This window comes from Mustelus asterias, chromosome 3 (assembly GCF_964213995.1).
Source record: "Mustelus asterias chromosome 3, sMusAst1.hap1.1, whole genome shotgun sequence".
Taxonomy (NCBI): Eukaryota; Metazoa; Chordata; class Chondrichthyes; order Carcharhiniformes; family Triakidae; genus Mustelus; species Mustelus asterias.
In genome coordinates this window covers 43,670,781-43,683,544 of record NC_135803.1, presented here as the reverse complement: position 1 = coordinate 43,683,544, position 12,764 = coordinate 43,670,781, and the positions used below count along the sequence as shown (strand labels likewise).

The 12,764-nt window shown below is 42.5% G+C and overlaps 1 protein-coding gene across 2 annotated transcripts in view; it reads left to right on the top strand.

The window, feature by feature from the left end:
* The first annotated feature begins 402 nt into the window (after positions 1–402).
* naaladl2 (N-acetylated alpha-linked acidic dipeptidase like 2) overlaps positions 403–12,764 on the top strand; it is a 902,781-nt gene continuing 890,419 nt past the window's right edge. For both annotated transcript variants that reach the window (XM_078208119.1, XM_078208130.1), the window contains exon 1: positions 403–458. The gene's annotated coding sequence lies outside the window, so the exon portion shown is untranslated. The remainder of the gene's footprint in view (positions 459–12,764) is intronic.

The window sequence follows — 12,764 nt, the reverse complement described above, 5'->3', positions numbered from 1 at the left end:
TCAGATTCCGAGTATTTGTAATTTCTTTTGTGCTGTGTGTCTGTATAGGAGAAGTTGTTGACTTTTTACAGTGGGCATCCTCTTCCCAACTGCATACACGATTTCCCCTAAGAGTGTATATAATTTGTAATCTTGTCCCAGATTTTGCATGGTGCATTTCAAGTGACCTTTGAATCAGGTCTTTAAGATGTTAATTCATTGCTGAAACTGAAGATTATACAGCCCCAGCACCCAGTGGGCTTTTTTTTTTGAAAAGGCGAATTTCCTAGAAGTTTGCACTGAACACTGGCATTCTTTCTTTTAATGCTGTTTCTAATAAGTGAAGTGGGAGGGGAGGGAATCGGTTTGGGAACCTGCTGTAGGGAATGAAGTAAATTGAAAGGGTGTGTCGGATTGTAACTGAGAGAAACACAGGGGGGGAAAAAAAGAAATGGCAACATACAACTTCCTTCAAGAAGGTTGGTAAATTGCTTCTGCAAACACACGGGCTGCTGCAGAGTTGGAGCCTGGAGTATATATATATTTATATAGAGCTGGCTGTTGAGTCGCTGTGAGGTGCTGGGCTGCAGCTTCCTGAGGGGATCGCTACTACAGCAGGTCCGCCGCCGCTCCGGGGAGGTTAAACCCGGGGAGAGGAGGAAGCAGCGCTGTCGCTTGCCTGTCTCCTCGGCTCAGCCTCTCCGTTGATCTCAGTGCCGGGGCCGCCCGATACGTGGGGCGGAGGCGGATTAAAGCGAGGCCGCTGGCCCCGCTGGCTTTAGGCCGCGGCAGTGAGGAGTGTGGATCCTATCCTCGCCCAGCCTAGCCCTCTATCTAAATCTGTGATGGAGTAAATAGTCTCAGAATCTTAAAAGGGTGAAGCTGATCCCCAACCCACTTGGGGAGAGAGAGTGGGCTGAGATATTCTCAAAAAGTAACATATGTTGCACACAGTGAGTGAGTGAAGCTGGTTCCAAATGAGTAGGAAAGACACTTCAGAAGTTTCCCTGGCTAAAGTAACCATAGGGTTACTGTGTTTACTCACATAATGCACTCTCTCTGCAACTGGTTAAAACTGATAGTCCATGTAGCAATTGTAACACTGTACTGTGCCAGAAAGGCACTTTAATTAACGCTTGAGTCTCTACCATGCTTGGCAAGATCAAATGAAACTGAATTGAAATTGTGAATGTTGTGCACTGAATATACCGCAGAGTACATTTTTAAAAAAATGGCCCATCACCTTAGTTAAATTACACCTGTATGATTTGGCTAACCAATGGTTTATTTGTCTGCATTAGGTTCAGCTTTGATTTGGCAATTACTTGCACATGTTGTGCATAGTTAGTTGAAAAAATGAGTATTAAAAGGTAGACTGGAAAAACCAGTAGTTTTTTTGTCACGTTTTATTTGGACTAACCTCATTTTGCAGGTGAACAGTCCCTGCTTAATAGTGACTCTCAATTTTTAAAAATGTTTTGTATGGCCTCGAAGATTTGTTATGCGCTGTGTGGGAAGCAAGTTAAAGTGCTTAATTTTACACACTTCAGTTGGGAAGTTAATACCTGAATTAAGGATTTGTTGGTTGTTACTGTTTAGTTCACGGCCTGGTACTGTTGCATTGAAGCATGACAACAACCCATTAGTATATCATTGCAGTTGTGTTGAAACAATACATCATATGAATGGCTTGAAGTAATGTTACTAAATGTCTTTCTGAGACGGCGAAATGCAGGTCTCGAGCATATTTTAAATATTTACTAACCACTTTTTAAAATTTGCTCAATGAATGTTCTTTTGTCGAAACGTCTTATTCTGAGTTATCTACATCATCCCTTTACCTCAGATTTTTGGTTTGCATTATGTTTAAGATTCAGATATTTTGTTCTTTCCCATCTCCGTTCCCAAAACCTTCCAATTCTCTCGGCTATTGATATGATTTACAAAATTCTCACTCTTCGCTTTTCCAATTAGTGTGTAGTTCTTGTCTGTCATTGATGTGGCCTTTCCCACTAGTCAGTTTCCAGCGACTAAATGGATGGTGATTTGTTGTGGTCTAGTCTGATTAGTGGACTAAACTCTCGCCAAGTGCCCTTGGTTAGCTCCCCAATTATTGCAAAAGTGAATGTTGAATTCTTCCATCGTGAACCACAGCTCATGAGTCAAAATGACCCATTTTCTCTTCTGGCTTGCTTGGTGATGAGCTAAACAAAACCTAAAATAAACCTGTATTTGGAATCCTGAACACAGTTATCCGTGAAAAGATGTACATGTTATCGTCTGATTTTGCCCTACTTGCAGTTCTGACTCATGCCTTCACCCAAGATTCATCTTCTAATCAATGAATTATTACCTGAGACTGGGTCTCATTCTTTGATCTGAAATATAAAATTCTTAAGGGGTTTCATAGGGTAGATGTTGGAAGGATCTTTCTCTTGGTTGAGGAGTCCAGACACATGACCACAGTCTTGAGGAAAAAGTGAGTTGGCCGTTTTGGACTAAGATGAAGAGAAATTTCTTCCTTGGAGTGTTATGAATCTTTGAAATTATCAACCTCGGGGAGGCTGTGGATGTTAAGTTGTTGAATATATTCCAAACAGAGGTCAAATGATCTTTAGATACTTGGATATTACGCTATTGTTAGAGACTATTAACCAAGAAGGAATCCAAACATCCAGCTGACAGAACTGTGCCACAAGATTTCATATTTTTAACAAACACAAACTTTGTGTGTGTATAGAACAAAGAACAATACAGCACAGGAACAGGCCCTTCAGCCCTCCAAGCCCACGCCGCTCCCTGGTCCAAACTAGACCATTCTTTTGTATCCCTCCATTCCCACTCCGTTCATGTGGCTATCTAGATAAGTCTTAAACGTTCCCAGTGTGTCCGCCTCCACCACTACTTTGCCCAGCAGCGCATTCCAGGCCCCCACCATCCCCTGTGTAAAATACGTCCTTCTGATATCCGTGTTAAACCTCCCCTCCCCCCACCCACCTTGAACCTATGACCCCTCGTGAACGTCAACACCGACCTGGGAAAAAGCTTCCCACCATTCACCCTATCTATGCCTTTCATAATTTTATACACCTCTATTAGGTCACTCCTTATCCTCTGTCTTTCCAGTGAGAACAACCCCAGTTTACCCAATCTCTCCTCATAACTAAGCCCTTCCATACCAGGCAACATCCTGTTGAACCTCTTCTGCACACTCTCTAAAGCCTCCACGTCCTTCTGGTAGTGTGGCGACCAGAACTGGGTGCAGTATTCCAAATGCAGCCGAACCAATGTTCTGTACAACTGCAACATCAGACCCCAACTTTTATACTCTATGCCCCGTCCTATAAAGGCAAGCATGCCATATGCCTTATTCACTACCTTCTCCACCTGTGACGTCACCTTCAAGGATCTGTGGACTTGCACACCCAGGTCCCTCTGCGTATCTACACCCTTTATGGTTCTGCCATTTATCGTATAGCTCCCCCCTACATTAGCTCTACCAAAATGCATCACTTCGCATTTATCTGGATTGAACTCCATCTGCCATTTGCCCAAATTTCCAGCCTATCTATTTCCTTCTGTAGCCTCTGACAATGTTCCTCACTATCTGCAAGTCCAGCCTTTTCGTGTCGTCCGCAAACTTACTGATCACCCCAGTTACACCACCTTCCAGATCGTTTATGGTGAACAGGTTTTGGGGAGTCTGGAGGTTAATTACTCGCCACAGGATTCCTAGCTTTTGACCTACTCTGGTAGCCATCGTATTTATATGACTAGTCCAGTTCAGTTTATGGTCAACGGTAACCCCCAGGATGTTGATAGTGGGGGATACAGCAATGGTAATGCCATTCCTTGAATATCAAGAAGCGATGGTTATATCTTCTCTTGTTGGAGATGGTCATTGCCTGGCACTTGTGTTGCATGAATGTTACTTGCCACTTGTCAGTCCAAGCCTGGATATTGTCCAGGTCTTGCTGCATATGGACATAGACTGCTTGAGTATCTGAGGAGTCGCGAATGATACTGAACATTATACAGCCATCGGTGAACTTCCGAACTTCTGACCTTATGATAGAAGGAAGGTCATCGATGAAGTAGCTGAAGAAGGTTGGGCCTAGGACAACTGAGAAGCTCTGGGAGTGATGTCTCTGGTTTCTTTTCAAATCATATGTCCTGAAACTGTGATGATTTTGTCCTTCTGTATAGGACATACCTTGGCAATTTTCCAAATGCCAAATGGATGCCAGTGTTGGAGCTGTACTAGAACAGCTTGGCTAGGATCACAGCAGGTTCTGGAACACAAGTCTTCCGTAGAATTGCTGGAATATTGTCAGGGCCCATAGGCTTTGCAGTGCCTTCAGCCATTTCCTCATATCGCATGGAGTGAATTGAATTGGCTGATGACTGACATCTATGATGCTGGGGACCTCTGGAGAAGGTCAAGATGGATCATCCACTCAACATCTGGCTGAAGATTGTTGCAATTGTTTCAGCCTTATCTTTTGCACTGATATACAAGGCTCCTCCCTCATTGAGGATGGGAATATTTGTGGAGCCTCTTCCTCCAATGAGTTAATTGTCCACCACCCTTCACGGCTGGGTGTGGCAGGACTGCAGATCTTAGATCCGATCCATTGGTTGCAGGATCAGTTAGCTCTGTCTTTCTACTTATACTGTTTATACATGCAAGTAGTCCTGTTTTGCAGCTTCACCAGGTTGACAGCTCATTTTTAGGTATGCCTGGTGTTGCTCCTGGCATGACCTCCTGCACCTTACACTGAATCAGGGTTGATCCCGGGCTTGATGGTAATGGTAGAGTGGGGAATATGCTGCGCAATGAGGTTACAAATTGTGGTTGAGTACAATTCTACAGCTGCTGTTGGCCCACAGCACCTCATAGATGCCCACTTTTGAGCTGCTAGATCTGTTCAAAGTCTATCCCATTTGGCATGGCGGTAGTGCCACATAACATGAAATGAAGATGGGATTTCATCTTGACAAGGACTGTGCGGTGGTCACTTTTACCGATACTGTCATGAACAGGTACATTGAGGGCAGGCAGGTTGGTGAGGATGAGGTATGTTTTTCCCTCTTATTGGTTTCCTCAGCACCTGCCACAGTTCCAGTCAAGTAGCTGTGTCCTTTAGGACCTGGCCAACTATGTTGGTGGACAACACTCTTGGTGATGTCCACTCAGAGTCCATTCTGCACCCTTGCCACCTCTGTGCTTTCTTCGAGTAGGTTCAACATGGAGGAATACTAATTTATCAGCTGAGGGGGCACGGGTATGGTAATCAGGAGGAGGTTTCCTGTGACCAGTTTCATTTCTTTTTGTTCCATTTGTAGCAGTTGAATACAATTGAGTGGCTTGCTAGGCCATTTCAGAGGGCATTTAAGAGTCAACCACATGCTGTGGGGCTGGAGTCACATGTAGACCAGACTAAGTAAGGACGGCAGGTTTCCTTTCCTAAATTACATTAGTGAACTAGATGGGTTTTTTGGCCATCATTAGACTTTTAATTTCAGATATTTTGAGTTTTCAAATTCTACAATCTGCCATCGTGGGATTTGAACCCGAGTCCACAGAGCATTACTCTGGCTCTCTGGATTATTAGTCAAGTGACCACCACTGCCTCCCCAGCTACTTGTCAAGGTACTAGATTTCACTGGGGTCCTTCCATTAGCCTTTCGGCTCCAATTTCTCTGTTACCCTCACCACTCTGGATTCCACAGCTCAAGCACCGGCCTCTCTGTGAATACGGCTCAGTGGCATAAAACTTCAGAGGGTGGATTTTACTTTGGGGATGGGGATGGATTATCCACAAATTGGTTGGCACCTCATTGACATGAAATCTGGCTGCCCTGCAGCGATAATATGCTAGGGCAACCTTAATTAATGCAGAGTGGGACTTTTGTCCCTTAGGGCCAATCTGGCTGGCAGCTCTGCAATCACAGCAGCATCAGAAGATATAAGTGAGCACAGCTGAGAAATATAACCAGTTCCTCAAAGAAGTTAAGATGTCTCCTGGACTTCAGGTAAGTCTGGAAATTTTGGGAGGACATGGCTGGCAAAAATAAAAATGAACTGCCTTTAAATTTCAATCATTAACTGTCTTTTAATCCTGGGAATCACATGAATAATTTATCCTTTACTGGAATTGCTGCAAACATCATGTCTCCAGTTCTTTAGCTAAGTAAGACCACCTGCTGTTTTATGATCTTGCCCTTCTTGTTAATTCCTTAAATCAACATGGTCCCATCCTTTTAATGGAAGAAACTCCCGGTTTGTTTGAACTGCATTTACTTTAGGATTGCTTTTACCAGTTTCTCAACCAAATATCTCAATTTTCCACAGTTAAAACTTTAATAACTAAAAATAATAGTCAAAAACATATGAATCATAGAATCCCTACAGTGTAGAAGGAGGCCATTCGGCCCATTGAGTCTACACCGAACACAATCCCACCCAGTCCCTATTCCCACAATCCCTCTGACCCTGCTAATCCCCCTGACACTAGGGTTATTCTAGCATAGCCAATCAACCTAACCCACATATCTTTGGACTGTGGGAAGAAACCCGTGGAGACATGGGGAGAATGTGCTAACTCCACACAGACACTGACCTGAATTATTAACTAGATATTCAAAACAAGAGGAAATGGGGATAGTGCAGGAAAATGGAGTCAAGTTGGATGTTCAGCTATGATCATATTACATGGTGAAACAGAATGACCTATGCTTGCTCCTAATATGTCAGATTGAAATATATAAAAAGAATTTGTTGATTTCCTTGGCTGCCACACTTTTATCTGTTACATAAATGTTTGGCAATTGGATGTGATAGCTGGGCATTTAAATAATTCACAGATTGAACTCAATTATCCATTCAGGATCTGGCTATAGGTTGTTAGTTACCAGCCAGTTGCAATATTAGAGATCAGAAAGTTAGCAAAGATTCCATTAAAAAAAATTCACATCAAAGTCTCTGCATTCAATTGACATAACATATAAATCTGTGCCTTGGCTGAAAGAAGTCCCAGATGCATATGCACTTACGTTTGTCAGCCAAAACGCAATGTATTTTTTTAATACCTTTGCAGAGCCAATACTTTGGTGACTTTATCAGGCTTTGAAATCTGTCCTGTTTTTCCCTACTCTTACTCTACCCCCCAACCCCATTCCTTCCCAGGATCGGACCCTGAACAATGGTTCAAAGTGTGTTTTCAACACTTTTTCTTTTTAAAAGAAAAGATGTATTATAGAAACGTACTCGGTGGATTTTCAGGTGGTCCAAAGCAATGAATTGGAATATAGTTTTTACCAGTTTTGAGCCAGTACCAGCTGGGGCCAGGAACAATTGGTTTTGCAATTGCATTGCCAAATGAACATTCATAGCAATCAAAGCCACTTGTAGAAGTCAAACCTGAAAGTATTACTAAAAAAAAGTACTCCAATGTAAGTACAATTTAACTAATTCAATCTGATATCTTGTGCATTATTTTGTACTATAAACAGTGTATCCTTCAACTCAATTCTGAACAGTGCTGGGGGGAACTGCTACTATATTACAAAACTAGAACATCAAGCAGGAATTTCAGCCGGACTTGAAGCTTCACTTTTTCTATGGATCTCTTCATCAATTATCGCCTTTTGAGAGACATCGTTGTTATTCCCTGTTTTGGACATAAAGAAAAAGCATAAAGGAACAAAATAGCTCTTCAGGAGTGCAAAACCTGTGTGCCAGAATGCCTGCATCATCTTAGTTCCACTTGTGTGAACTCAAATTTTATGTTAAAAGGTTTTGAAATTTTATTGCCTTAATTTAATACAGATCACAATTTACTTGGCCTTTGTTGTCATTGGCTGTCCCACGATTTGAGGATGACCTCTACTCAGAGTCACGGGAATCTGCCCCTGGTTCTTAATGTGTCTGAACAGTCTGTTTTCAACCTGCAGAACTTTGGGCAAATGGGGCAGGATTTTGGGATCCAGTGTGCGAGATTTGTTTTCTTTCCTTCCCGACTGCCGCTGTGCCTCATCATTAAGATGTTGTGACCCAAAGCATGATGTAGCTTGATGGACAAGTTGTTGCCATTCTGAACGATTGGTAGCAAGCTTCTTCCAGTTATTAAGATCAATGCCATTTCCACTCCCAGGAGAGCTTCAGAGTGTCTTTGAAGTATTTTCTTTGTCCTCCCCTGGAATGCAGGCCATTTGAGAATTGACAAAATAAGCTCTGGTGAGGCAGATGCCCTTTGATCATCTAGACAGTGTTCAATCTATTGAAGTTGATTTTGGAGATTTACCTGAATGCAGGAAAGGCACAAGTATTTATGTTAGTCCTCCCATTGAATCCAGAGTATGCAGCAGTGATATTGCTGATGGAATTTCTTTAAAGCGTTACATGCTGGCTTTCAGTCAGAACCTGACACTTAGCTATTGTTTGGGAAGATTCCGCCCCAGAATCATGGCCAACCCTGACATTAATGTCCACCAGAAGGATGATTTTTTTCTTCTTTTCATCAAGGTCAGAATAGAACTTGTGCTTAACATTTTCGTTGGGGGCATAAGCACTGGTGGTGATGGTGGCGTATTGGTTATGGCTGAATGGTAGATGAAGTGTCATGAATCTTTAATAATTAGCGAGTTCTGGCAGTGCATCCGAGCTCCTATTCCAGATGACGAAACCAACCCTGTGGACACGAGGGTCAGTGTCTGCCTTTCCTTTCTATGAGAAGGTATATCCCCTTGCTTGTTCCCTCAGCTGCCCCACCTTCCCAGGAAATTGGGTTTCACTGAGGGTGGCAATGCCAATTTGGAGTGTTAATAGCTTGCATGATACAATTGCAGTTCTTCCTCCCAGACGGCTATTCTTGAGATAATCCTGGAGTCTTCCAACATTCCAAATTGCAAAATTTAAATAATTATTTTTTTGACCACTGTATGATCCTTGGCCCCAAGTTGTTGATATGATCTAATTTGATTGGCATCCTTTTGTATAAAGTAGATAAAGTTTGTGTTTCAAGATACTTGTTAATGGAATAAAACCACAAGATTCCCTTATGATACAAGGTTAGAAAGATAAAGCAATTTATAATATCTATTTTGTATTCTAACATTCAGAGTCACAATGAGGTACATATGAGATAACAGGCAAATTCTGGTCAAACAATCTACGCTGCACAATAAATGACAGATGTGACAAAATCAGATTCCATGGATTTCTCAACAACCCACCCAGCTCTTAGTAACACTGAGTCAACCAACCTGGCTAAAACTTTCTCTCTCATGAGAGTTTCCTATTTTCACCTGCAGTAACTTGAACCCACAACAAAGGTAGTTGAATACATTGTCAAGAAAACAATTCTCTTTATATATAAAATATCAAAGTTTACAAACAGCTATAACTCAGCAAACAGTAAGAACTATGAAAACAGCAGCAACTAATGCACAGGTCTTGCTTGCAGACCCAAATAAATCGCACTGCTGAAAATGTTACGCATGCATGCGTAATGACATTGGTAATAGATGCTATTACAACACTGTAGCCTCCCGCCCCGCCTTAAATTTCAATCTCCTATCAGGACAAATATACAATAAAAGTAATTTTCTGAACAACATGACAATCTTTCAGAGGCTTTGCGATTGTGTCGCATTCTACGCAATATGTGATTAATCAACCACCAGCAGAACTTGTGTCAGTTGATGTGGATCTGTAGGTGCAGAAAAAGGCTGAGAATCAATGCCGAAACATTCCTCATCCGCTTCCACTAAAGTCTTGTGCAACAGGAAGCACTTCCTGGCAAACATCCACAGCAGCACTACCTTCTGCCACGTTATCTGAAACTAATGCTGACTCTGAAACTATTGCCAAAAAAATGATCTTTGATATCTGCGAACAACTCTTCCATTGTGCAGTTTCACTACCCAAGATATTGGACCACTTTGGTTTAGAATTATTCCAGGTAACCATTTCTGGTTACTACCAAAGTTCCTGATGTAAACACGATCATTTGAATTGTCTCTCTTTCGCATAGTAGTCGTGTCTCTCCTCCTGCCTCACTTGTCTCCTGTCCCCTCTTGCTCTGACATTTGGATGAAGCAGGTCCAGGTGAGCCTGCGGTCTTCTACCCAACAATAATTCAGCTGGAGAAAGCCCTGCTGTTGACTGTGCTGTGATAGGACACTGGAATAAGAACCTTGAGAGCCTGGTTCCCAAAGTATCATTTGTCATTCTCTTCAATCCTTCTTTCGAAGTCAGCTAAACTATTTGAAGCCAAATGAAACAGCGCTGTACGCACGTGGTGTATGCCATTCTTTTTCGTAAATTCTTGAAACAAATCACTTGTAAACGTGGTGTCGTATCCAAAATGAGAGAATCTGGTAACCCATGAGTTGCAAAAACTTGACATAACTTCTCTATTGTAACACGAGCTGTAATGTTACTCAAGTTATGTACTTTAACCACTCGGAATGCGCATCTATGATGACCAAGAACATGTGATTCATAAAAGGTCCTGCAAAGTCCAAATGAAGTCTCGACTATGGCTGATCAGGCCACTCCCAAGGATGAAGTGTTGCTGGTGGCGCCATTTCCTGGTTTATCTGACGAGCGGAACAGGTTTTCGCCCGATACTCCCAAGTCCTGATCCATATTAGGCCACCAAACATACAACCTGGTTCGACTTTTCATTCGAGAGGCACCTGGATCAGCCTCATGAATTTCATTCATGTTTTGCAAATGACCAGGGGGCAAAATGACCATTCTTGACCCCCCCCACCCCCCTCCCCATGCTTTGCAACCATTCTGCTCACTTGACTTATCTTTGCGCTTCATATAAGGTCTCAACCCATCATCTTCTCGAACAGTAGGCCATCCTTGCATCTCAAAATCTTTTGACTTGCAATAAAGCAGAATCTCTGCCTGTCCATTGCTTAATCTGCTTAGCGTTCACCTGGAGTATGTGCAAATCTCTCATGTAAGAAAATTATCTTTTGAGGAAACAATACCTCAGTTGGCATATCCTGTAAAGGGAGACCACTCACGCTTTTGTATTCGCCTTGTCCTTCTCTGCCCTGTACACACTATTGTACTGGTAAAATGACACTATAAGGGCCCAACGTTGTATTCTCGCTCAGGCCATGGGAGGAATACATTTTCACTCATTGAAAAGATCTATCAATGGTTTGTAGTCGGTACATTTTTTGAATGAATGACCAGAGAGATACTGATGGATTCTTTTTAATAGTAAGAATGATAGATAAGGAAGGTCTAGCTATCTGTGAATATCCATTTTCAGCCTTTGTCAGTATACAAGATGCAAAATCAATGGGTTTTTCTGACCTGTCCTCAATTAAATGTGAGCACAGTAAGAAGTCTCACAACACCAATGTGAGAGTACCACCCCACACTGTAGGTTGAAGCATCACAAGACCGAATGAGTTCCCTGTCTTGATCAAAATGACCAGCAGATTAACTGATTGCAGCAGCGCTTTCACATCATTGAAAACTTTCTTTTGTGCTGACTTCCATTTCCATTTGGTTTCTTTGTAAAGTAGTATATACCATGGTGCCAACACAGTTGAAAGGTCTGACAAAAGCTTTCCATAATAGTTCACCAGGTCCAAAAATGACCTGAGCTCTGACACAGTCCTTGAATCCGGAGCTCCCTTAATAGCTTGAACTTTCCCTTCCACAGGAGATAAGCCTTGTGCCATGATCTTATGATAGGCCACAATTTGTGCCTGGAAAAAGCACCTGCTCCATTTCAGACTCAGTCCTGCCCCTGAAAATCTTTTAAAGTTTGATCCAGCTTGCTGAGGTGAACCTCCTCAGTCTTCCCTGTAATTAAGATGTCACCCAACTAGTTTTGTAACAGGTTGTCCATCACCCTTTGAAAAATCGCTGGACTGGAGGATACACCAAAACCAAACAATTGTACATGAACAGTTCTTTTTGTGTGTTAATCCCGCTGATCCTAGCTGTGGACCATTGCTCACGATGCAAACCAGCTACTCACTGTGCACAACCTCGTGTTGCCATGCTGAACATCGAAAAACTTCATCTTTCTCTTCACCGCTTCTTCCTCTTCACCAAAAGATGTGGTAACCTGAACCCAAAATAAAGATAGTCGAAGATGTTGTCAAGGGAGCAATGTGCTTTTTATTTAATAAAATAACAAAGTTTACAAATGGCAATAACTCAGTGAACAGTAAGAACTATGGTGGCACAGAGATTAGCACTGCTTCCTCACAGTGCCAAGGACCCGGTTCAATTCCGGCCATGGCTGTCTGTGTGGAGTTTGCACATTCTCCTTGTGTCTGCATGGCTCCCCCAGATGCTCCGGTTTCCTCCCACAGTCCAAAGATGTGCAGGTTAGATTGATTGGCCATGCTAAATTAACCCTAGTGTCGGGGGATTGTCAGGGTAAATACATGTGGGGGAGGGGGGGGTTAGAGGTCTGGGTGGTATTGTTGTCAGTGCAAGCTTGATGGGCCACATGGCCTCCTTCTGCACTGTAGGGATTCCATGATACTTCCATAATTCTATGCAAACACGAGTAACTAGTACACGGGTCTTCCTTGCAAAATACTCGAGCAGACCGAAAAACCCACTAAAGCCCACGCTGACGAAGGTGTCATATGTGCCTGTGCAAACCCATTAAAAGACAACGGTAATACATTTACATTGACATGCTACTACACCACTCTGTAACGTCACCCTTGAAGCTCTAACCTGGGAATTTTCTCCAAAGGTCGTTCTAACTTGGATGGCTTCAACAATG